Source organism: Bubalus bubalis, chromosome 6, assembly GCF_019923935.1.
Source record: "Bubalus bubalis isolate 160015118507 breed Murrah chromosome 6, NDDB_SH_1, whole genome shotgun sequence".
Classification (NCBI taxonomy): Eukaryota; Metazoa; Chordata; class Mammalia; order Artiodactyla; family Bovidae; genus Bubalus; species Bubalus bubalis.
In genome coordinates, this window is record NC_059162.1 from 106,662,137 (window position 1) to 106,688,671 (window position 26,535).

The 26,535-nt window shown below is 44.7% G+C and overlaps 1 protein-coding gene across 2 annotated transcripts in view; it reads left to right on the forward strand.

Annotated features, from left to right (window-relative positions):
* Positions 1-1,151: 1,151 nt before the first annotated feature.
* Positions 1,152-26,535, forward strand: part of RHBDL2 (rhomboid like 2) — a 59,065-nt gene continuing 33,681 nt past the window's right edge. Inside the window, exon 1 of one of the 2 annotated variants that reach the window (XM_006077543.3) lies at positions 1,152-1,391. The gene's annotated coding sequence lies outside the window, so the exon portion shown is untranslated. Of the gene's footprint in view, positions 1,392-1,852; positions 1,873-26,535 lie in introns of those variants that run through there. The other variant, XM_006077544.3, reaches the window with a different exon arrangement.

Sequence of the window (26,535 nt, forward strand, 5' to 3'; positions counted from 1 at the left end):
GTTTGGTTCCCTTGTGTGAGATAATAGAAAATATATATATATTGGTCTCTGTCCCAGGTTCCTGGTTTAGAGAGAGCGCCTAAAAGTCTTGTAATTTCCCAAGTGATAAGAGCGCTGCCAGCATCTTTTTGTTCTAATATTTGGTTTTTGACTCTGTCCCTGACACAAGGCTCTTAAAACACTTGTAAAACTTCTCAGTCCAGATAAGAGCACAATGAACATCTTTTGTTTTAATGAGGCCACTCTGGGTGAGCTGAATGGGAGTTGGTCACTAGAAAGACCAAGCCAGGCAGTATTAGAAGACTGAAATTTTCTATAGTCTGACAAGATAGAGGGGCTGGACATGGAGTTAATAATTGATCATGCCTATGTGAGGGGGTCTCCATAAAATCCCAACATTAGGAGTTGAGGGACTTTCCAGGTTGGTAAACGCATCCACCTACGGGTAGGGTGTTGCATCCCAGCTCCACGAGGACACACACTCCTGTGCTTGGTAACCATCCAGACCTCACCCTAGATCTCAGGAAGGGAACACAGGAACCTCTGATGTGTAGCTAAGTTGGACGAAAGTTATGGGTGACCTGGGGACCTACTTCTTGCAACTGGCTTCTAAAGTGGGTAGCAGTTTGAGCCCTTCACCTGGGGCATCTGACATTCACTTCAGGTAGATTGTGTCAGAACTGAGTTAAACTGGAGGACACCCAGCTGCTATTGCAGAATTGTTTGGGATGGGTTAAACCCACACAACTGGTGTCAGAAGTGTTGGATGGTATTCCTATGTGAGTAAAGAAAAAACACAGGAGGGAAGACTGTTTTTTCCTTAGACCCCCTTCCCCCCTCCATCCATTGTCTATCTGGCTCTGTCTTGCTCTGGGTCTTGGGGCGCGGACCCCTGTGGGATGCATCAATAAGCTCTCTTGCTCTCCAGCATCTTTTTGACAAGGAATCAGGAAATAAGAAGGTGGGAAAAGAAGGGAGTCCTCTGGCTGAGGTCTCTCCAGACAGCTGAGAACAGAGCAAGAGACCTGGGAGGGTAGGACTAGGAAGAGGATCGGAGTTCAGGGCCAGGGCCAAGGAGAAAGAGCAAAGGGGCGGTCGCGGGCTCGCTGGCCCAAACCCAGACAGGCGGAGCGGAAGGGCTCATTCATCCAGAGCCAGCCCAGGGCTGAGGTTGCCGAGCTGGCTGGCCCGGCCCAGGCCCTCTTAGGGCTGGGAGGGAATTTCCTCGGGCTCCCTCCCCCGGGGCTGGGCGAGCGGGAAACTGTGCGGAGGATTTTAATTTGAGGAGCGACCTAGGAGTGTCTGGCAGGGCGGGAACTTCAGGATACCTGAGGCAGCCCCTTGGCAGGGAGCAGCCTGTCCTGCCTGGGACGCACCTTGGCCTCCCCCAGGTAAGCTGCGGGCTCTGGTGAGGGCGGTGGGAGCCGTCGACCGGGTCCCTCTGTCGGGCGGGTCGGGGGTGGGGAGCGCCCGAGGCCCAGGGCCGACCGAGGAGTGCTCCCTTAGCAACCTCCTTCGGAGGAGGCTTCAGGAGTGTCCGCTCCTGCCACTTTCATTTTAAAAGTTGGCAGCAGGTTGGGCCAGGAGTCAGGGGGCTGTCTCTGACTCACCCCTCTCCCCGATGGTGGGAGGACCAGGTAATGCCAACTTGCCCCTCTGAGCCCTGGTCAATCTCTCGCCTTCTTTCTCCTCCTTCATCCCGTTCTCCTCAGTAACCTGTCCCCAACTCCAGTCCCACATTTCTCTCCTCCCTCCAACTGAGCCAGATCCTAGTCCTCCCTAGACCTCTGCCCCGGGAGACCACAGCCAGGGCCGGACAGTCTCTGGCTGCTTCCTGCCCAGCAAGTCTCCGAGGTTGTTTCCTCCTTCCTGGTATGCGTGTCTGAAGGATTCTGTTCACTCCTTAATATGTTACTTTTTATTCTTTATTCATGATTCTCCGCGGGGGGTGGGGGGATGGGGTGGGGCAGGGGTGAAGTTAGGCGTGGGACGCACAGTTTCGCTCTTCCTGGGAATAAGAGAACTGAAATTTATTTCACAAATGTATGGTGATCATCTGTAAGCAGGTGGCCAGCGTGGCAGAGTGGAAACATTTTTGAGTCTTAGAGAGGCATTTGGATTGATATCCCACCTCTTCCTGAAGGTCAGTTTCCTTAGCTCTAAATAGTATTGTTATAAAGAGGACATGAGCTGTTGTTTTGTTGTTGGGACTCCATGGACATGAGATGATACATATCAAACACCAAGCCCAGTGCCGGGCACACAGCAAGGCCGGCTCCAGAAACACCTGTGCTTCTTTGGCCTGTTTCCTGCCATGACCCGCCGTAACTGCCACCCTCCCCTCTCTATCTTGTAAAGATGTAGCAGACACCCTTGGCCTTGAAGGCACTTGGGCCGACCTGTAAACACTGAGCTGGGAGTGAAGGGGCAGGCGGTGAAGGGAGGGGCTGAATAGGGAAAGCGCCTCCTGCCGTTTGAGGTTAGAACAGCAATCAGGGCTGGGACCTCTAGCTGGAAGGAAATGAAGGCTCTCCCGCTGTGTTTCTGAATTTGCATACTTAGAGTCAGTGATGGGAACCGTCAGTTCCTACCACCAACTCTGCCTGGCCTCAGGTTCGGTTCAGTTCAGTTCAGTCGCTCAGTCGTGTCCGACTCTTTGCAACCCCATGAATCACAGCATGCCAGGCCTCCCTGTCCGTCACCAACTCCCGGAGTTCACCCAAACTCATGTCCATCGAGTGAGTGATGCCATCCAGCCATCTCATCCTCTGTCGTCCCCTTCTCCTCCTGCCCCCAATCCCTCCCAGCATCAGAGTCTTTTCCAATGAGTCAACTCTTCACATGAGGTGGCCAAAGTACTGGAGTTTCAGCTTCAGCATCATCCCTTCCAAAGAAATCCCAGGGCTGATCTCCTTCAGAATGGACTGGTTGGATCTCCTTGCAGTCCAAGGGACTCTCAAGAGTCTTCTCCAACACCACACTTCTAAAGCATCAATTCTTTGGCGCTCAGCCTTCTTCACAGTCCAACTCTCACATCCATACATGACCACAGGAAAAACCATAGCCTTGACTAGACGAACCTTTGTTGGCAAAGTAATGTCTCTGCTTTTGAATATGCTATTTAGGTTGGTCATAACTTTCCTTCCAAGGAGTAAGCGTCCTTTAATTTCATGGCTGCAGTCACCATCTGCAGTGATTTTGGAGCCCCCAAAAATAAAGTTTGACACTGTTTCCCCATCTATTTCCCATGAAGTGATGGGACCTGATGCCATGATCTTTGTTTTCTGAATGTTGAGCTTTAAGCCAACTTTTTCACTCTCCACTTTCACTTTCATCAAGCGCTTTTTAGTTCCTCTTTACTTTCTTCCATAAGGGTGGTGTCATCTGCATATCTGAGGTTATTGATATTTCTCCTGGCAATCTTGATTCCAGCTTGTGTTTCTTCCAGTCCAGTGTTTCTCATGATGTACTCTGCATAGAAGTTAAATAAGCAGGGTGACAATATACAGCTTTGACGTACTCCTTTTCCTATTTGGAACCAGTCTATTGTTCCATGTCCAGTTCTAACTGGACTAACAGTTAGTTAGTTGCTAACAGTTGCTTCCTGACCTGCATACCGATTTCTCAAGAGGCAGGTCAGCCGGTCTGGTATTCCCATCTCTTTCAGAATTTTCCAGTTTATTGTGATCCACACAATCAAAGGCTTTGGCATAGTCAATAAAGCAGAAATAGATGTTTTTCTGGAACTCTCTTGCTTTTTCCATGATCCAGTGGATGTTGGCAATTTGATCTCTGGTTCCTCTGCCTTCTCTAAAACCAGCTTGAACATCAGGAAGTTCACGGTTCACATATTGCTGAAGCATGGCTTGGAGAATTTTGAGCATTACTTTACTAGCATGTGAGATGAGTGCAATTGTGTGGTAGTTTGAGCATTCTTTGGCATTGCCTTTCTTTGGGATTGGAATGAAAACTGACCTTTTCCAGTCCTGTGGCCACTGCTGAGTTTTCCAAATGTGCTGGCATATTGAGTGCAGCACTTTCACAGCCTCATCTTCCAGGATTTGAAATAGCTCAACTGGAATTCCATCACCTCCACTAGCTTTGTTCATAGTGATGCTTTCTAAGGCCCACTTGACTTCACATTCCAGGATGTCTGGCTCTAGGTCAGTGATCACACCATCGTGATTATCTGGGTCATGAAGATCTTTTTTGTACAGTTCTTCTGTGTATTCTTGCCATCTCTTCTTAATATCTTCTGCTTCTGTTAGGTCCATACCATTTCTGTCCTTTATCGAGCCCATCTTTGAATGAAATGTTCCCTTGGCCTCAGGTTACAGCCTTTTAAATGCGTAATCTCATTTAATCATAACCCTATTATATTATCCTTAGCCCCATTTTACAGTTGAGAACACGAAGATACACGAAGATACAAAAACAAAGGGATTTGCCTAAGGTCACATGGCTCATAATAAGTAGTGGATCCAGAATTCAAATCTAGGTCAGACTTTGGATTCCACACTTTGTTCAAATCCTTATTGTTCTTCAAATTTCTGTGTATCAGAAAGAACAAAAGGCCATCAGCCTTCTCCCAGCTTCCTAGACACTGGCTTCTCACTTGCCGTACATCAGTACATCTCCTGCTCTGGGCTGCTTCATCCAAGTGGGAAAGAACCCAGTCCTTCCCTGATTTGTTCATTCAGTCACTCATTCGTACTTCATTCATTCAGTCACGTGCTCTGTTGATCCTATGTATATGTTCACAGCTTATAGTGAGCACCCTGTATGTTCCTGATACAGAAATGTTCGAGGAATTTTTTGTGAGTAAGTTAATTCAACAAACATAATCTGATTCGTTCTGTGGGTTCCATAATAGGGATTCAAAGATGAATAAAATAGGTCTTCCCTGGTGACTCAGTGGTGAAGAATACTCCTGCCAATGCAGGATACACGGGTTCGATTCCTGATCTGGGAAGATCCCACATGCTGTGTGGAGCAGCCACAATTATTGAGCCTATGCTCTAGAGCCTGGGAGCTGCAAGTACTGAAGCCCACTCACCCTAAATCCCATGCTTTACAACAGGAGAAGCCACCGCAGTGAGAAGCCTGCACAGCACAACTAGAGAACAGCCCATGCAGCAACGAAGACCCAGCACAGCTGAACATAAATAAATAAATAACTTTAAAAGATGAGTAAAACACGTCCTATCTTCAGGGCTTTCACAGCCTTGTGGAGGAGACAGTGATAATACAAAGAAGACAGTGGTACCCTAATTCTTCCATGTCTGCTTCATTAGTTACTGTATCCCTTGCTTAGCACAATGGCAGGTGCCTAGTAGAGGCTTAATAAGGCTTTGCAGAGGAAATGTTAGGACAGAGTCTTGGAGGGTGTGTTAAGACTTGGCCAGGAGAACAAATTGGGAAGGGAAGATGTTCTAACAGACAGAGATGCTCATGAAAAGGCCTAGTGCAGGGTGGGAGCTAGAATTGCTAGGCACTCAGTGAGACCAAAACTAGTGGTTACCAGTGGGGAGAGAGAAAGAGATGGGGCAAGATAGGAGTAGGAGACTGAGAGGTTCAGGCTACTATGTGTAAAATAAACAAGCTACAAGGATATCTTATATAGCACAAGGAAAATGGCCAATATTTTATAACAGCTTTAAATGGAGTATAACCTATAAAAATTTTGAATTACTATGTTGTACACCTGAAACTAACATAGTACCACAAGTCAACTATACCTCAGTAAAAAATTAATTAGAGGTAACAAGGAAGAAAAGAATGAAGGCGGATTCTCTTACAGACAAGATTATTCTGGTTTGGCTGATCGATTTGACAGTGAGGACTGGTTTTGACAATTGGATTATATGGCAGACATTTTCCATAAACTGAGCAAGCTAAATCTGTAGCTCCAAGGTTTAGAGGAAGACATATCTAAAGCATGTCTCTAATAAAGACTATGCTAGAAAGTTCTATCTTGCAACTGATTTTAATTTGTGAGAAATAATTTATTGTTGACTTAAAAATGTATGAGAGTAACATAGCTTGTCTGAAATTCTTATGGGGCTTCATGAGCAACAAATGTGAACACTGCAGGTGTGTGGCACACACAACATCATTGTCCAGGGGCATCACAGGGGGGACTGATCAGGTGAGGTGAAGTGGCTCGTCTGGAGATAAGCAGGGGGCAGAATTGGAGCAAGAACCAGGGTTTTCTGAGTGTAGCAATTCAGTGTTCTTTCCAAATTTCCCCCTTCTTCCTTCTTCTACTCACTTAGTGGTTTATTCAGCAAACAGTAAGCACCATTAGATAGGATAAAAAAGAAAATTTCCTACTTTCCTGGAGCTTATATTCTAGTAGAAAGAGACAGACAACAGATAAACAAACCAGATTTTTATTTTTACATATTTATTTGACTACATCAAATCTTAGGCAGTGAAAGGAGAAGAGAGTGGTAGAGGATGAGATGGTTAGATAGCATTACCAACTCAACGGACATGAATTTGAATAAATGCCAGGAAATAGTGAAGGACAGGGAAGCCTGGCTTGCATGCTTCAGTCCATGGGGTTGCAAAGAGCTGGACACAACTTAGCGATTGAAAACAACAACGGCAGCAACATTGAGTCTTAGTTGTCATACCGGAGGTCTTCTTTGTGGCATGCGGGATCAATATTGATCGTAGCATGTGAGCTTCAATTTGTTGCGCACATGGGCTCCAGAGCTCTGGCTCAGTAGCTGCAGTGTGTAGGCTCTGTAGTTGTGGCATACGGGCTTAGTTGCCCTGTGGCACGTGGAATCTTCCCTCATAGCCCAGTCAGTAAAGAATCTGCCTGCAATGCAGTAGACCTGGGTTCGATTCCTGGATCGGGAAGATGCCCTGGAGAAGGAAATGGCAATCCACTCTAGTATTCTTGCCTGGAAAATCCCATGGACAGAGGAGCCTGGTGGGTGACAGTCAGGGAGTTGAAAGAGTTGGACACGACTTAGTGACTAAACCAACCAACCAACCAACCAATGTGGAACCTTAGTTCCCTGCCCAGGGCTTGAACCCATGTACCCTGCATTGGAAGGCAGATTATTAACCAAGGCAATGGCAACCCACTCCAGTACTCTTGCCTGGAAAATCCCATGGATGGAGGAGCCTGGTAGGCTGCAGTCCATGGGGTCGCTAAGAGTCGGACACAACTGGGCAACTTCACTTTCACTTTCATGCATTGGAGAAGGAAATGGCAACCCACTCCAGTGTTCTTGCCTGGAGAATCCCTGGGACGGTGGGGGCCTGGTGGGCTGCCATCTATGGGGTCACACAGAGTCGGACACAACTGAAGTGACTTAGCAGCAGCAGCAGCAGACCACCAGGGAAATTCCCAAACCAGGTGTTTTTGGATAGTTAAGTGCTGAAAGTGAGTTAGAAGGGGGATGTGATAGAGTATATGGGGTGGGCAGAGGTTGGGCTGCCACTACAGAGAGGCCAGAAAAAGAGCTAGCCTTGAGTGTATGTGCTGGGGTTTGGGGGGTGGAGGGTGGGGAGGAGAAAGGATTAGGGTAGAGGGAACAGCAAGTGCAAAGACCTTGAGACAGGAGAGAGCTTGGTGTGTGCTTGAGACAGAAAGAAGCCCCTGTGGTTGCAGCACAGAGATGTTGGGAGAGTAGTAGGAGGTTAAAAGAAGGCTGGAGCTAGGTGGTGCAGGATTTACCAACCATGCCAAGGATCCTGTATTTACCTTGAAGAGAATGGGAAACACTGAAGGGTTTTATTTATTTGTGTATTTTGGCTGTGCTGGGTGTTTGTTGCTGTGCGTGGGCTTTCTTTAGTTGCAGTGAGCAGGGGCTACTCTCTAGTTGCTTTGTGGGGACTTCTCATTGAGGTGGCTTCTCTTGTTGCAGAGCATGGACTCTAGTGAGCGGGCGTCAGTAGAAGCCACACAAGGGCTCAGTAGTTGTGACGCATAGGCCCAGTTGCTCCAGGGCATGTGAGATGCTCCCAGGCCAAGGATTGAACAGTGTCCCCTGCCTTGCAAGGTGGACTCCTAACCACTGGACCAGCAGGAAAGCCCCCCACTGAAGGATTTTTAAGCAGACAGTTGATTGTGTTTTGTTTTGGAAGGGGGGCAGGAATGGAAACAGAGATGGAGATTAACTGAGAGGCTCTTTCAGGTGAGACAGCTGCTGTCTACTCAGCTGAGGGGGTGTGAACATGAATGGTGTTAAAGGGAAGGCAGAATGGTGTGGAATGTCATGCCGTCCTCTGGTTCTGATGAGGGGCTCTGGTAACTATTGCTATATAACAAATCACTCCTCAGCGGAGGTCATTCTTCTTATATGATGTCAGATCTCAAACAGGGGACATTCCAAGAGGAACAGAAGTAGGGCTGCAGATCTCGGCAGGCCTGGCCTTGGAGGTATCTGGCACTACTTCTGCCTCATGCTATCAGTCAAAACTAGTCACAGGTCTGGCCCAGATTCAAGGTGGGGAAACAAAACCACCTTTTAGTGGAGAAACAGCAAGTAATATGCTCCGTCTTTAATCTACCACACTGGGCTTCTGGAAACGGAATAACCACAGCTGCCCTGATGAGACTGACCCACTTGAAAATCTAAACCACAGTTCAGTAGCGCCCTCTTCTTACCCGAGGTTTTGCTTTCCCCGGTTTCAGTTACCTGAAGTCAACCCTGGTTTGAAAATATTAAGTGGAAAATTCCAGAAATGAACAATTCATAAATTTTGAGTTGTGCACTCTTCTGAGTAGTTTGATGAAATCTCAAGCTGTCCTGCTCCATCTGGCCTGGGACATGAATCATTTCTTTGTCTAGTGTATCCTGCCCAGTCATCTAGCTGCAGTCTTGGTTATCAGTTGAGGTATGCCAAAGTCACCCTTATTTAACTTGCTAATGGCCCCAAAACACAAGGGTAATAATGCTGGCAATTTGGATATGCTGTAGATAAGCTGTGAAGCGCTTCCTTTAAGTGAAAAGGTGAAACTTCTTGACTTAATAAGGAAAGAAAAAAGGGAACTTCCCTGGTGGTTCAATGGTGAGGACTCTGTGTTTCCACTGTAGGGGGCACAAGTTCGAGTCCTGGTCAGGGAACTAAGATTCCACAAGTCACATGGTGTGACCAACAACAACAACAACAACAAAAAATGGTAAGAAAAAAAAATTGCATTCTGAGGCTGCTAAGATAAAAATGAATCATCTATGAAATTGTGAAGAAGGAAAAAAAATTTATCTAGGTTTGCTATGTCACCTCAAACTGCAAAAGTTACAGCCACAATGTATGACAAGTGCTCAGTTAAGATGGAAACAGCTTTAAATTTGTGCAATAAGATTTGGAGAGAGAGAGAGAGATGACAACATTCACACAACTTTTATTACAGAATATTGTTTTAATTCTATTTTATTATTAGTTATTATTGTTAATGTTTAATTTATAAATTAAACTTTACCATAGGTATGTGTGTATAGGAAAAACCATTGTATGGATAAAATTTGGAGCTACCCACAGATTCAGATATTCCCTGGGGACTTGGAATGTATTGCTGTGGATAAGGGGAGACTACTGTATACTGTGTTGGAAGAATTTATAGGTCTTTGTTCTCCACTGAGGAATAAAGAGGGCCTGGGGAATAGGAGGTGGTTTTGTTTTTGTTTTTTTTGTATGTTTCCAGAGTATAGCATATACAAGGCATTCAGGGTATGTTGTCCAATAAATTCACACATCACGTAAGAATTCATTGGTTATCAAATCATAGTGTACATGAGAATCCCCTAGGGAGCTGTTACAAAGACAGGCAGATTCCTGGGCAAGACCCCAGCCCAGAATCCAAATTTCTAGGGCAGGGGGTTTCAATCTTAGCTGCACATCAAAAAATTCCAATGTCCAGGCCCTAGCTCCAGAGGCCTTAGTTCAACTGATCAGAGGTGAGCTCAGACATTAATACTGCTTTACAATCTCCTCAGACAATTCTGATGTGTAGCCAGGGTTAAGAACCACTGCCCTAGGATTAGAACCAGCCATCTCCACTTGACTTGTTCAGATGATTCTGTAGCTGGTTTATGTCAGGGTGACCAGCTGTCCTTGGCGTGCCCAGGGCCGTCCTAATTTTAGCACCCTAAATCACATATGCCGAGTCCCGTGCAAAGCAGCACAGTTGGTTATCATCAATGGACCATTATTTAAGAAACATTGAAGATGAGGCAGTGAAAGCCTTTTTGAAGAATACCTACAAATACCTATTGAGAGCAGGGATTCTGCCTCCTTACTGAAGGGACTGAAATAGTATCATAATGTTATCAAACAGAGCCAACTCCTTGAATTAAGGACGTTGGGAGTTTTCTTTCAGCGCTGTGCTCTGGTGGGCTAGGTCATTGCGTGCTGCATGCTAAGTCACTTCAGTCGTGTCTGACTCTGTGTGACCCCATGAACTGTAGCCCGCCAGGCTTCTCTGTCCATGGCATTCTCCAGGCAAGAGTACTAGAGTGGGTTGCCATTTCCTCCTCCAGGGGATCTTCCCAACACAGGGATCAAACTTGTGCCTCTTATGTCTCCTGCATTGGCAGGTGGGTTCTTTACCACTGGCACCATCTGGGAGTTTTCCTTTAGCTCTGTGCTCTGGTGGGCTAGGTCATTAGCCTAGTTAAATAGTGTGTCTGTCTTTGGGACTTCTTCCATATTCTATTTCTTAGTGTGCATGAGGCAACTTTGAAAGTCTGATCACAATCAACAAGGAAAATGTGTTGAGGACAGTATGAGATACAACATAAAGCTTTGGTCTTTATATATTATTATTATTACTATTATTTATTATAATAGAGAACAAAAATGTTATAATAGAGTACTTAAATAGCTCTGTGGGGAAGCAGTGGGTATATTAATAGTGGAGTGGCTCAGGATCTAGCCTCAAGAATGGGACAGTGCTCTGGCTTTGCTTTTGATGTGCAATCACAGGTACCTCTTTTTGCCTTAGTAATTCATCTGTAAAACGGGAATAAAAATGGTGTCTTCTTCACAAGGCAGCTGCTGCTGCTGCTGCTAAGTCACTTCGGTCGTGTCTGACTCTGTGTGACCCCATAGACGGCAGCCCACCAGGCTCCCCCGTCCCTGGGATTCTCCAGGCAAGAACACTGGAGTGGGTTGTTATTTCCTTCTCCAATGGATGAAAGTGAAAAGTGAAAGGGAAGTTGATCAGTCATGTCCAACTCTTCGCAACCCCATGGACTGCAGCCTACCAGGCTCCTCCACCCATGGGATTTGCCAGGCAAGAGTACTGGAGTGGGGTGCATCACCTTCTCTGCAAGGCAGCTAGGAGGATTCATCAAAATACCACAAGTGATGAGGATTCCCTGATGGTCCAGTGGTTAGGACTCAGAACTTTTACTGCTGTGGGCCTAAGTTTGATCCCTGTGCAGGCAACTAAGATTCTGCAAGCCTTGAGGCACGGCCGAATGAAACAAAAACAAAAAACAAACTAAAAACCCCACAAGTGAAAGTGGTTCTGTGGATTGGGAAGGGGCAGTCATGATAGTCTTTGAATGGGAGAGACACAAGGAAATTATTCCACTGAGAGGTCTTGTACATGACCAGAGTCTTGGTCCCCCTACCTTGAAGCACAGCCACAGTTGTGGGATTGCAAAGAAGAATCTTTGAACACATAGTGGGCATGCAGAGACCTCAGGAAGAAGAGCATCCCTACCTTAGGTGCCCTCACAATTGAGGGTAAGTGTGCTTTGCTTTAGGAGTAAGGAATACTTTTGGAAAAGGGGATTTGTGACGGTACTTTCTATTTTGTTTTAAAATCTTTTACCTATTTATTTCAAGTGTATTCTTGGAGATGTAGCGAAAAGAAAACAACCACAACCACAAACCCATAAATTGGAAAGGCTGGTTCTTAATTTCTGTAGCTAAAAAAGCCCTCTTTCAGGCTATAACCACAGAGAGATTGCTGCAGGACTCTGGAATGAGGCATAATGATGGTCTGCAGTGTGATGAAGGAGGCTGTTCGTCTCTGTGGCCCAGAAGCCCAATCTGTGGCCTCTCCAATTACCCAGGTTGCCTAGCAACATCACCCAAAGCCTCCCCACCAGGCCCAGCTGGGCAGCAATTGGGTACACCCAGCATAGTCTGTTGCCCAGCCTTCTGGACACCCCGGCCACATCAAGGCTGGGCTCAGCCTCTGCAAGGGCCCGCCTGGTACCAATGAATGGGTGGGGCCGGCTGTTTAAAAAAACAATTCAGATGTCTGAAACCTACTTGTTCGCATGCAGCTGGGAAAGCAGCACAGCTTAGTGATCGAAAGCCTCTCTGTCAAAGAGGAGTTGTCCTAAGGTTGGTGGCCTTGGCAGTGCTCTCCTGGGTGAGGTGAAGAAGGGAAGGTGAGCCTGACTTAGTCCTCGGGTTCTCAGAGAATCACATCCTTTTTCTTTCCTGGACATCTTTCTCCATCTTGACTCCTTGCAGCAGTAATGGGAGTGGTGGCTGTTCCCAGCCCCGTTTGCCAGTTCTTCTACAGCTCCCATCTGGGAACTCTCAGAGTCTAGTCGGGATCTGATCGGAGAGCTGGAGGAGGAAGTGGGAGGAGGAAAGAGGGAAGGATGGGATGAAAATACTCAAAACTATGCACACTTCTTGCACGCTTGTTACATGGGAATCACAAGGCAGAGGAATGCACGGGGCCTTTGGAGTCAGACGCCTTCAAGTCTCCTGCTCCAGCCTTCTTCTCACCAGCTCTATGACCGTGAGCAAGGTGCTCAGGAAGCCTGACTTACCTTATCCATAAACTGGGGACGTTAGTATCCCAACTTACAAGACTGTTGTAAGAAGTAAAGGAGAGCGTGCTCTTAAAGTGTTTGGCATAGAACCTGGCACACACTAAGTGCTTACCATTATGGCAACTCTTAGAATTTCATTTGATTCTTACAATAATTCTGTAAGATATTGAGGGGAGTAGAACTCGAGTCTTCACAGTGCCAAGCACAAGGAATAGTGCTCCCTGAAGACAGGTGACAGCCCCCTTTGTAACCAATACAGCATGGTAGCTCTGCAGGGCTCAGTGAAGGCTCAGTGATGGCAGAATGATGACGATGGGGAGGAGGGGGTGTGCGGAGGAAAAGGAAGAGGGGAAGTGCTTCTTGGTATAAGAGAAGTAACCAAAACTCTTAGTTAATATGGTGTACAGAGAATTCTTCTCTCCTTCCCTCTCTCCTTCCAGTATTCTTTTAAATAAACTGTATTTTGGAACAATTGTAGATTTACTAATACATCAAAGTTGCAGAGAGTTTGCTTACTTTTTACTCAGATACAAGTATTTTCTGAACACCTTTGATGCATCAGGAACTTTCTGGGCTTGAGGAATACAGCAACAAAACTGTGTCAGCCTCCTGTTGGAAGATCACAGAGATTGTGAGATAGAGTGGACCTCTAATAGTACTCACACTTCTGACACCAAATGTGTGGGTTTTCCATGTCAAGCAATTCTGACGCTGACTACCCTGCAGATTAAGGGCTCAGTCCCACAAAGCTGCTCCCTATTTCAGATGCAGTTGCAAGCCTAGGCTTCCAGGGCTTTTGACTAAATGGTTATAATTTCAGCGTTTCTGTCACCTCCCTCCTTGGGTTCCATAATTTGCTAGAGCAGCTCACTGAACTCAGGGCAAGACATTGCCTACTATTATCAGTTTATTATAAAGACTACAACTCAGGAGCAGCCAAATGGAAGAGATGCGTGGGGCAAGGTATGTGGGAAGGGACGTAGAGCCTCCACACCTTCTTAAATGCATCACCCTCCCAGCACCTTGAACTGTTCACCTAACCTGGAAGCTCTCCAAACCCATTTGTTTAGAATTTATATGGAGATTCAATTATATAGGGATGATGGATTAAATTATTGACCACCGATGACTAAACTCGGTTTCGAGCACTTCTTCCCATCCCAGAGGTGGGGGACTGAAAGTCCCAACCCTCTAATCACGTGGTTGTTTCCGCTGGTGACCAGTCCTCATCCTCTAAGAATAACTTCATTTGCATAAACTCAAGTACAGTTGAAAGAGGCTTATTAAGAATAGCAAAAGATACTCCTCTCACACCTATCGCTCAGGAAATTTCAGGGGTTTTAGGAGCTCAGTGCCGGGAGCTGGGGAGGAAGACCAAATATATGTATTTCTTAATATATCACAATGTCATGGTAGATTACAAGATCACTGGAAGGAAATAAGCAGAAACCAAGGGAGACCAGGCAGTTAGAAGTACACCAAAATTACAGAGCCAGGTAGGCAAAAAGAGCCTCATTGTCTCTGCTGCATGCTCGTTGCTTCACCCCGCATGAAAGACACAGCTGGCATCGGATGTTGGGTGCCACACTGGTTCCAGTGGCACAGCTGGACGGACACGAGCTACTGCTGCCATTGCTTTGAAGTGCACCATGTAAAGAGTCTTCCCCATCCGCAGCTCCAGTCCTCCACATTCTAAGCAAATGCAGCTGATTGCTCCAGGTCACATACCTGAGCCTAAGAACCTGGAAAAGTGAGTATTGGACATTTTTAGCTTTTGTACTGGGAAGTGGTCCTTGCTGCCCACCCAGATTCGTGAAATGAGTAATTGGCTGAGAAAATTAACCAATGACCATTACATAAGCATTATCAAAAGAATGCAGTGGAAGTGTTACAGAACCAAACTTGGGTCCACTCATCCATGCATTGAAACCAATCTACTGACACTGGGTTGTGGTGAAGGAAAGTGCTGTGTTTATTGCAGGGCATCAAGCAAGGAGTCCAGGGTGGCTAGTTCTCAAAACACCTGAACTCCCTAATGGGTTTCAGCCAAGCATTTTTTAAAGGCAAGGCGAGGAAGGGGTGACCCAGGGTATGTGATCAGCTGGCACACAGTTCTCTGATGAGGTAACAGGGTGGAGTCACAGGGTTAACGTTATCAGTCCTTAGGTTCAGTAGGCCTGGGGGCTCTGTGCTCGTGGTCATCAGGTAGTTAACGTCTTTCATTTGGTGGGGGTTTTAGTAGCATCTGCCTGCAATGCGGGAGACCCGGGTTTGATCCCTGGGTTGGGAAGATCTCCTGGAGAAGGAAACAGCAACCCACTCCAGTATTCATGCCTGGAGAATCCCACGGACGGAGGAGCCTGGTGGGCTACAGTCCATGGGGTCGCAAGGAGTCAGACACGACTGAGCGACTTCACTTTCACTTTCACTTAGTATCTGCAAAACAACTCAGGAAATGTGCATCAGATACTGTTATCTAGGTACCTTAGAGAGGAGCTGAAGCAGAGGATGTGGCAGAGAGGTCTGTCCTGGGAAGGCCCCATAGGGTCCTGCTCAGTTACAGAAGTCCTTAACTTGAATTTTTTTTGACTTAATTTATGACATAATTTTGAGAAACGCTATGTGATATTGAAAATGCTACATGGCATTCTGAGGGACTCCAAGGAGCTCCAGTCCTTTAGGTCTCAGTGCAGAAAGAATTCAGTGAGAGGCAAAGTGATAGAAGTAATTTATTAGAACAGGATGCTTGTGAGGCTTATAAGTGGCCAGGCGAGAAGGTGCCCCACCCCAAGAACTTAGTGGGCTACAGTTTTATAATCAAAGGAGAAGTCAGAAAGGGAGAAAACCACTTTCTTCCTCATTCCTGAGTAGATGTCATGCTTCCATCGTCAGCTCCTCCTCTATGTCAGGTGGGGGAGTTTTTTTTGTCCCTACATGGTCAAGACACTAAGACTGGCACTATGACTGTCGTGACCCTATGGAAAAATTATCTCGGATCTCAGTACACTGAGGATCTTGCACTTTGAAATGTTACCTTTCCATAAATTATTGTTTTTTTTTTATGTGTGCAGAGAGCATGTCCTAGGGGTCATTAACTTACCAGGCTCACTGGGCAAGATGTGGGTCTCGTGCCACCATGGTTTTACTGTCAGGGGGCATGTCTCATGCTTCTCCTGTGTGGTTTTGTTGCTAAGCAGCCCTGCTTGGTTTTGTGGTTAAGCAAACCTGCTTTCTTGAGTGATCATTAACTTACAAGGGTCTCCCATACTTTTTTCTTGACTTATAATCCCCTAGTGGGATTAACTATTTAATTACCAACTTTGTCTCTTTACTCTGTCCCTATCAGTATTCTCAATAGTGAATAAGGGCAACTAAGAGGTCTTTGGGCTTCCCTGATAGCTCAGTTGGTAAAGAATCCATGTGCAATGCAGGAGACTCCAGTTCAGTTCCTGGGTTGGGAAGATCCACTGGAGAAGGGATGGGCTACTCACTCCAGTATTCTTGGGCTTCCCTTGTGGCTCAGCCGGTAAAGAATCCGCCTGCAATGCAGGAGACCTGGGTTTGAGCCCCTGGAGAAGGGAAAGAATACTCACTCTAGTATTCTGGTCTGGAGAATTCCATGGACTGTATTGTCCAAGGGGTCACAAAGAGTCAGACATGACTGAGCGACTTTCACTTGACAAACGGTCTTCAGAAAAATCCCTTGCCAATGTCTAGAGTCTCCTATGTAAATCTTATGGAAATCTCTTTTTCTACAGATATATATATTTTAAAGGCAAATCACTATTCTGGGTAAATGAGCAGAGCCCTCCCCTTTCCAATCCTTGGCCAGCACACTGGCTCCATGATTCATAACAAGAACAATGCTTATACCAGGTAAGGTCAGGAAGTTGAAAAGTTCTTTCCATTTTTCCTCTTCTTGAGAATAATTGCTAACTTGAAGGGAAGGTCTTCAGTTCTTGTGTGTAGGGGAACATCTCCATTTTTAACCAGAAGGCTCTGAGTCTTTTCTACTTTTCCAGTATTCTTTTTAATAATCTACCCTAGTTGTTCTCTAAGTGTAGGATGAGAACATTTCACAGCAGTTCCACCCGGTTTTGATCTGCATGTGTGTGTGTGTGTTCGTGTGTGTGTGATTTCAACAAAGAGTTGACAGCCACTTGCTGCAGATAAAAGATAGGAGCTGAGGCATAATATCAAGTCTACATTCAAGAAAGCTTAAGAAACCTGCATCGTCTTTGCTTAATAAGGAAGCAGTCAATGTAGTAAACAGTTCACTTCATGAGTAACAAACACTGTGATGAGAGTGACCAAGTAAATAATTTGATAGCTGTAGATGTTTTTATATTTCTGAGACTATAATGTATTGTAACCATTGGTGACTTGTTTTGAGATCTTGTGCTATGGACTGAGCCTCTGAAAATTCTGGTAATCCAGAAAATTCAGATTATCTATCCCAACTTTGAACCCATGGCCTATATAGGCTACACCCTCATGATTAATGACATGACCCTAGCTTATACTTGCTTTGTGACGCCCTGGGGAGGGGAATCTTTGACCCAGGAAGTGCTGGTGAGCAGATTTCAGCGCAGTATAAGGAAGTAGAACTATCAGAAAATACAACAACCTGATTAATGTACTTTAAGTTTCTTTGTAATTTTTCACTACTCTAAATAGTTCTGCTCTGAACATCTTTGAAAGATAGCCTTGAGTACTTGCTCAAATACATTTCTAGAAGGAGATTTCTAGAAGTAGAATAAGTCTGTTGAAAGGTATATGAGTTTCATATTTTATAGAAGCCACCCAATTGCCCTGTGAAAAGCCTGCATCAATTACACCTCATAAACGGCACCCATTTCCATAGAGTCTCGTAAGTATGCATCAGTGTTTTTCATTGTTGCCAATCTGGTCAGTAGGGTTTCCATGGTGGTGAATTGTGCTCAGAAATTCAGCTGTGGGAGCAGAAGGTAAACAGGAGTAGGAGGGACAGGGAATGTCAGATGAGAAGCAGCATCTTTGGAGATGAACCAGAGACAGGCCTCGATATTCATGCAATAGGCACACAGCCAGGTACGGAAGTCAGAGCGTATTAGTGTTTGAGAAGAGAGATCAAAACAAAATGCCACCATCTCTACCAACATGTTCATCTATTTCTAGAATCTACGACAGCAGGGAGACCTAGACGTCAGATCCCTTTACTGCATGTACCAAGGAAGAAGGTCTTCCCTGGTGGCTCAGACAGTAAAGAATTTGCCTCCAATGCAGGAAACCCGGGTTCGATCCCTGGGTTGGGAAGATCCCCTGGAGAAGGGAGTAGCAACCCACTCCAGTATTTTTGGCTGGAGAATCGCATGAACAGAGGAGCCTGGCGGGCTACAGTCCATGGGGTCGCGAAGAGTTGAACACGTCTGAGTGACTAATACACACTCACACACATACCAAGGAGAAAGCAGACACAGAGTGAGCTCAGCTAAACTGAATGGGTCAGATACTTTTGCAACACAGGAAATATATTTCACTAAAATAAATAAAATGATGGCCTTGAGGTCATAAAATTTCTGGAAATTTTGAAGTCTGGAAAAAAGAGAAAAATTGGGGGAGAAATGTAATCCTTGTTTTTCTAGCTCCTTTTATAGGGGTGTGTGTTAGTCACTCAGATGTGTCTGACTCTTTGTGAACCTGTGGACTGTAGCCCGCCAGGCTCCTCTGTCCATGAGATTCTCCAGGCAAGAATACTAGAGTGGGTTGTCATTCCCTTCTGTAGGGGATCTTTCCAACTCAGGGATTTAACGTGGGTCTCCCACATTGCAGGCAGATTCTTTACTGTCTGAGCCACCAGGGAAGCCTTTTGATATATATAAAGTTGTGTTATTAACAATGTGGAATTTTATTTCCTCGTGAAATGACCGTGTATGACTAGGGCTTATTAACACAATGTTAATCACTCCTACTTGAACTTATTTTTTAAAAAAACATTTATTTATTTATTTTGCTGCACCGAGTCTCAGCTGTGGCATGTGGGATCTAGTTCCCTGACCGGGGATTGAACCCAGGCCCCCTGCATTGAGAGTGTGAAGTCTTAGCCACTGGACCACCAGGGAGTCCCTGAACTTCTTTTAAAAGTGCCTTAGTATTTGCGTTTAAGAGCTGCTGATCTTAAATCCATACTCTGTTTTGCCATTTATGAGACATGAAACAAACTAGAAATAATCATCAATATGCAAGGAAAATGAATAAAATACTGGATTGGCCAAAAAGTTCATCCAGGTTTTCCACAAAACATTGCAAAAAGCCCGAATGAAAGTTTTGGCCAACCCAATAGTTATTTCTATACACTTAGAGTCTGACCCTTGGAGACTGGGTGAGTGTGAGAGAAGAAGCCTTTATTTTCAGCAAAGTTACTGGGAAAAAAGTAATAAAAGGGGACTTCCTTAAATTTATTAACTATAATCTATTATAATGTGCACCCTTGCCTAATGGAATGCATTTGAAAAAAAATAAATGTGACCTGCCGGGGTCCAGCCCCGGTTGGATCCAGGGATTCCCTCGGGAGGATGGCATTGGTGAAAGGATAGCAAAGCAGAGACAGAGGCTTGAACTAACTGGTTTTCGTAGAAAGCCAATAAAACCTGTGACATCAGGTTTGCACTGACCACAGAGGCCACAGATGCCCTCTCAAATCGTGGAAAGTGCCCCACCTTAGGCATCTTCTCGAGTGGGTCTTATAAGCCCGGGCAAATAAGTGGTCTCAGAGGGCCCCCGCGCTCCAAATTAGTCATCCTGAAGGAAGAACAGAGAAGAAAAGGAGAGAAAAGGAAACAAGAAAGAACGACATGGGGAGACCAAGCTTGATGAGCATGGCCCACAACTTTATTTTCCAAAGTAGTTTTTATACCTTAAGTTGTGCATAGAGGATAATAGGGGGTGTATAGTCATGCAAGGTCAGCAGTCCTTGACCCTTAGCGAAGCCAGGCTTTCTTTCTGCAAACTTATATGCAAAGGCTTTAGGTGATTTACATCATCTTCTGGCCAGGAGGCCTGTTAACATTTTATGACCCTTTCTTCTGAATAATGGTTAGTCAATCAAAAAACTTATTTTCTCTAAAGGTGATTATTCTAAAGTCAGGCGCCACCCTCTGAAAGCATTAGATAAAGTTGCATTCCTATAGGGCAAAAGTGTGGTGGGCTATAACAAGAAAAGAATTAACTCAAGGGTCCAAGGTTACAAACATTAAAGCTACTACTTACATTTCTATATACCAACTATATTAATCAATACACTCCCAGGGACACAGTAGGTAAGGGATATGGAAACTTGGCAGCAAGCATTAGCTCAACAAAGAAATCCTCTACTAGTTCTATTCTAACAATTTTAACTCTCTGAGAAGCTCTACATTGTTAGAATATCTTAAGCTTCCCGTGCCTCTCGCGGTTGGGAGGCTGTAAACAATCACATGCGTAGCTGCAGGAGTCCGAACAAACCTGTCAGGCAAGCTAGAAAGTCATCAGAGGGGTTTGAATTGAAACACTCCTATTATGCCCAGGAGACTTATTAACTAGAGCTCTAAGTTGATTTTCTTCAGAGAAAGGTGGTTGGGGATAGCCCCCTGTTAATGTCAGAAGAGTTGGTGAAAGTCGTGAAATAGTAAAACAGACAGATTTTGGTTTTGGGGTAGATGCTCGGGCAGGTCCAGGGGGCCTCTCGAGTTCTGATTCACCTTTGCATGTCAGATCCTCTCTGCATTACCTTTGTCATGGGTGGGAACTCCCGTGCTGGCTCCCGGCAGTGACCCAATTCCTAGTAATTTGCAGTGTGAAAATAGACCCTAGACTCAGTCCCACCCTTCCTTCTAGCCATCTATCTGCCTACCCACATACCCACTCATCCATCCATAGCCGATAAGACTAATAATTAAGGCATGTTTACTATGTGCCAGAAATTGTTCTAAGGTTTTATATGCATTATCTCAAATAATCTTCGCCAAAATGCTATGAGGTGGGGTTGCTAGATGCAAACTATTACATTTAGAATGGATAAACAACAAGGGCCTACTGTATAGCACAGGAAGCTGTAATCAATATCCCATGATAAGCCGTAATAAAAAATAATACAAATAAAAGGATGTCTGTACGTGTATAACTGAGTCACTTTGCTGCACAGCAGAGATTGTAAATCCCTGCACAACACTGTAAACCAACTATACTGCAATAAAAAAATTAAAAATGTTATGAAGTAAGTGCTATCCTTATCCCCACTTAAGTTTTTTTTTCCACCTCATTACTTGGCTTGCGGGATCTTAGTTTCCCAACCAGGGATCAAACTTGTGTCCCCTGCCATGGAAGTGCAGAGTCTTAACCACTTTAAAATGGGATCTGAAGATTTCCTGATAAATTAAACACAGAATTACCATATAACCCAGAAATTCCACTCTCAGGTATATACCTGAAAGAATTGAAAACATGTATTTAGATAAAAACTTGTATCGGGATGTTCATAGCAGCTTTATTCACAGGAGCCCAAAGGTGGAATCGATCCAAATGCCCTTAAACCCATGAATGGATGAACAATGTGGTTTTATCTATGCGATGCAGTGTTATTCAGCCATAAGCAATGATGTACTGTCACATGCTACAGCATGGATGAATCTTGAAGATTTAAGTGAAAGAAGCCAGGCTCAAAAGGCCACATATTGTATAATTCCATTCGTATGAAATATCTGGAATAGGTAAATCCATAGAGACCAAAAGCAGATTAATGGTTGCCTGAGGCTGGAGGGATGGAGCAAGAGGGAAGTGACTTCTTACTGAGTATCAAGGTTTTGTCTGGGGTGATGAAAACATTTTGGAAATAGATAGTGGTGATGGTTATACAACACTATAAATGTATTTAATGCTACTGAATTATATACTTTAAAATGGTTAATTTTAGGGACTTCCCTGGCAGTCCAGTGGTTAGGACTTTGTGCTTCCACTGCAAGGGGCCTGGGTTCGATCCCTGGTTGGGGAACTAAGATCCCGCATGCTGCCTGATGTGGCCCCCCACCCTCCCAAAAAAGAAAATTCCAGTGGAAAATACTCAGAGGGTTTCCCAGGTGGTGCTAGTGGTACCACTTGGGAAGATGTACTATTTCCAGTGCAGGAGACATAAGAGACGTGGGTTTGATCCCTGGGTCAGAAGATCCCCTGGAGAAGGCAATGGCACCCTACTTCAGTATTCTTGCTGAGAGAATCCCATGGACAGAGGAGCCTGCTGGGCTGTACTCCATGGGGTCGTAAAGAGCCAGACACAACTGAGCATCTGAGCATGTGCATGAGAGGAAGTTTAGATACACTGGACTAAGCTGAAAATGTCAGTAACGTTGGGTACTGTTGATTAAGCACATGCTAATGACAACATTCAGAAAACTACGATCATGGCATCTGGTCCCATCACTTCATGGGAAATAGATGGGGAAACAGTGGAAACAGTTTCAGACTTTATTTTTTGGGGCTCCAAAATCACTGCAGATGGTGACTGCAGCCATGAAATTAAAAGACGCTTACTCCTTGGAAGGAAAGTTATGACCAACCTAGAGAGCATATTCAAAAGCAGAGACATTACTTTGCCAACAAAGGTCCGTAAAGTCAAGGCTACGGTTTTTCCAGTGGTCATGTATGGATGTGAGAGTTGGACTGTGAAGAAAGCTGAGCGCCGAAGAATTGATGCTTTTGAAATGTGGTGTTGGAGAAGACTCTTGGGAGTCCCTTGGACTGCAAGGAGATCCAACCAGTCCATCCTGAAGGAGATCAGCCCTGGGTGTTCACTGGAAGGAATGATGCTAAAGCTGAAACTCCAGTACTTTGGCCACCTCATGCGAAGAGTTGACTCACTGGAAAAGACTCTGATGCTGGGAGGGATTGGGGGCAGGAGGAGAAGGGGACGACAGAGGATGAGATGTCTGGATGGCATCCCTGACTCGATGGACGTGAGTTTGGGTGAACTCTGGGAGTTGGTTATGGACAGGGAGGCCTGGCATGCTGCGATTCATGGGGTTGCAAAGAGTCGGACATGACTGAGCGACTGAACTGAACTGAACTGAATGACAAACAGTATATTCTATCTAGTCTTCACAGTGACCTTGAAAATTTAATATTATTATTTAGTTTGTGTGTGTGGTAAAATACACATAAAACTTACCATTTGAACTGTTTTTAAGTGTATAATTAATTCATAGAATTCACATTATTGTACAACCATCACCATCACCCATTTCCCGAACTTTTTCATCTTCCCAAACTGAAACTCTGTACCCATTAAACGTAAACTTCTCCATTCCCCTGCCTCCCACCCCTCGAAGCCCCCATTCTATGGCTCACAGTCCCAGATCCAGGGCTATTTACTGGGGTGGCATATAAAAATAAGACATGGCCATTCCCCAGTCTGTCTAGCCTGTGTACCCACCCTTTAGTGACCTTGACACTGCCTTTTCCCACCAAGTTAGAGAAGGTCAGTTGCAGGAGGACAGTGTTGCTAAAGTGCGCAGAGGGGATGCCTGTGGCTGGGTAGTAGGAAAAAGAAGTCACCCAATGGAATGTGGTTGGGATGAAAGGCAGGGATGAAGGGTTTTCAACAGGAAGCTCAGTTAGGAAAGTGGAAGGTCAGAATTGGGAACATATTGCTTGCTTTTCTTCCCAGATTGTTCAGAGGAGTATGTGAGAATTTGCATGAGGATGTGCTTTGAAGAGACTGGGCTGCTCTGCACACTTCATTAGAAATCACATTACAACAGAAGTGGATTTATTTAAAGGGCATAACTTAGCAGAGCAGTTTCGATCGGGGTTGCAGATGACAAGGTGTTTAGTGGATACAAACTCATCCTTTAAGACATTGATCCACAAGGGTAGGGAAGAAATAGTACAGTGCTTGAGACTTTAGGGTCCAGCAAAGGTCTCGTACATATGGGTCTGTTTTTATTACATCTTTTTTTTTTTAAGTTTAAGGTGTGCAACATAATGATTGTTGTACAACTTACATATATCGTGAAATGATTAACACAATATGTTTAGTGAGCATCCATCATTTCATATAGATACAACATTAAAGAAATAGAAAAAACATTTTTTTCTTCATGATGAGAACTATTGGGATTCTCCTAACAACCTTCATTTATAATGTACAGCAGTTAATTATCTTTATGATGTTGTAGTGTTACATCCCTAGTACATATGTATCTTATAACCACGGGAGAGGTAAGAGATGTGGGTTCAATCCCTGGTCTGGGAAGATCCCCCTGGAGGAGTAAATGACACCCCACTCCAGTATTCTTTCTCGGAGAATCCCATGGATAGAGGAGCCTGGCAGGCTACAGTCCATGGGATCGTAAAGAGTTGGACACAACTGAATGATCGGCAGCAGCAGGAATTTGTACCTTTTGACTACATTCATCTAATTCCCCTTCCCACCCCCACCTTTGGTAGTCACATATATCTGATGTGGCTGATCTTTTTTTCTATGACTTTATTTGTTTTTGAAATAACTGACCCACAGCACTGTTACTTCCTGGTATACAGCATCAGTTCAGTTCAGTTCAGTAGCTCAGTTGTGTCCAACTCTTTGCGACTCCATGAATCGCAGCACGCCAGGCCTCCGTGTCCATCACCAACTCCCGGAGTTCACTCAAACTCATGTCCATCGAGTCGGTGATGCCATCCAGCCATCTCATCCTCTGTTGTCCCCTTCTCCTCCTGCCCCCAGTCCCTCCCAGCATCAGAGTCTTTTCCAATGAGTCAACTCTTCGCATGAGGTGGCCAAAGTATTGGAGTTTCAGCTTTAGCATCATCCCTTCCAAAGAACACCCAGGGCTGATCTCCTTTAGAATGGACTGGTTGGATCTCCTTGCAGTCCAAGGGACTGTCAAGAGTACAGCATAGTGATTTGTTATTTCTATACAGTACAAAATGATCACCACGAAAAGTCGAGTTGTCATCTGTCACCATACATAGTTATTACACAATTATTGACTGTATTCGCCACACTACATTTTATTCCTGTGACATTTATTTTGTAACTGAAATGTACCTCTTTATCTCCCATCTTTTTCTTACCTCCTCCCAACCTCCTTCTCTCTGGCAAAAACCTGTTTGTTCTCTGTATCTATGACTCTGTTTCTGTTTGGTTGTGTTTGTTCACGTGTTTCTTAGATTACCCATGTAGATGAAATCATACAGCATTTGTCTTTCTCTGCCTGACTCATTTCTCTTAGCATAATACCCTTTCAGTCCATCCGTGTTGTTGCATAGCAAGATTTTATTCTTTTTCATGGCGGAGAAATATTCCTCTGTGTGTGTGTGTGTGCATACCACATATCCTTTATCCATTCATCTATTGATGGGCACTTAGATTGCTTCCATATCTTACCTACTGTAAATAATTTAGCATTTAACATAGAGGTACATTTTAATTGTCTTTGGATAAGTGCCTAGAAATGGAATTTCTGAATCTAATGGTAATTCTGCTTTTCTTTGAGGAAACCATATACTGTTTTCCATGGACTTCCCTGGTGGCTCGGTTGGTAAAGAAACCACCTGCAGTGCAGGAGACTCTGATTTGATCCCTGGGTCAGGAAGATCCCCTGGAGAAGGAAATAGCAACCTACTCCAGGATCCTTGCCTGGGAAATTCTGTGGACAAAGGAGCCTGGCAGGCTACAGTCCACATGGTCTCACGAGTTGGACCCAACTTAGCGAGTACACCGCCACCATGTACCACTTCCACAGTGTCTGTACCAAAGTACCTTCCTACCAACAGTGCATGAAGGCTCTTTTCTCAGCACCCTGGCCAACACTTGTTATGCTGTCTTTCTTGATAACAGCCATTCTGTCAGGTGTGAAGTGATTCTCACTGTGTTTTTTGTTTGTTTGTTTGTTTTTGGCTGCACTGCATGACTTGTTGGATCTATTTTCCCGACCAGGGATTGAACCTGGGCCACAGCAGTGAAAAATGTGGAGTCCTAACCATGGAGATGCCAGGAAACTCCCCTCATTGTGGTTCTGATTGTGTTTCCCTGGAGATTAGTGATGTGCATCTTTTCATGTGTCTATTGGCCATCTGTATGTCTTCTTTATAGGAAGAAAATCTACTCAGGTCCCCTGTCCACTTTTCCACTGGGTTGTTTGTTTTTTATGTTGGGTTGTATTGTGAGTTCTTTGTATATTTTGGATATTAACTCCTTGTCAGATCTATCATTTGCAAATATCTCCTCCCATTCAGTAGGCAGCCTTTTCCTTTTGTTGGTAGTTTTCTTTGCTGTGCAAAAGCTTTTGAGTATGATACAGTCCCATTTGTTTGTTCTTGTTTTTGTTTCCCTTTCCTGAGGAGACATATCCAGAAAAAATATTGCGAAGACCGATGTCAAAGAGCAGACTGCCTGTGTTTTCTTCTAGAAGTTTTATGGTTTCAGGTCTTACATTTTGGTCTTTAATCCATTTTGAGTTTATTTTTATATGTGGTGTGAGGCCATCTTTTCCCCATTGTATATTCTTGCTTCCTTTGTCATAGGTTAATTGCCTGTATAGGTGTGAGTTCATTTCTGGCCTCTCTATTCAATTCCTTTGCTCTGTATCTGTTTTTGTGCCTGTACCATACTGTTTTGATCACTGTAGTTTTCTAAATTATAGTTTGAGTCAGAGAATGCGGTACCTCCTATTCTGTTCTTTTTTAAGATTGTTTTGGCTGGGTTATCTGTGATACTAAAAAAGCTTAAGCTTCAGATTTCTACTTACACAGGTTT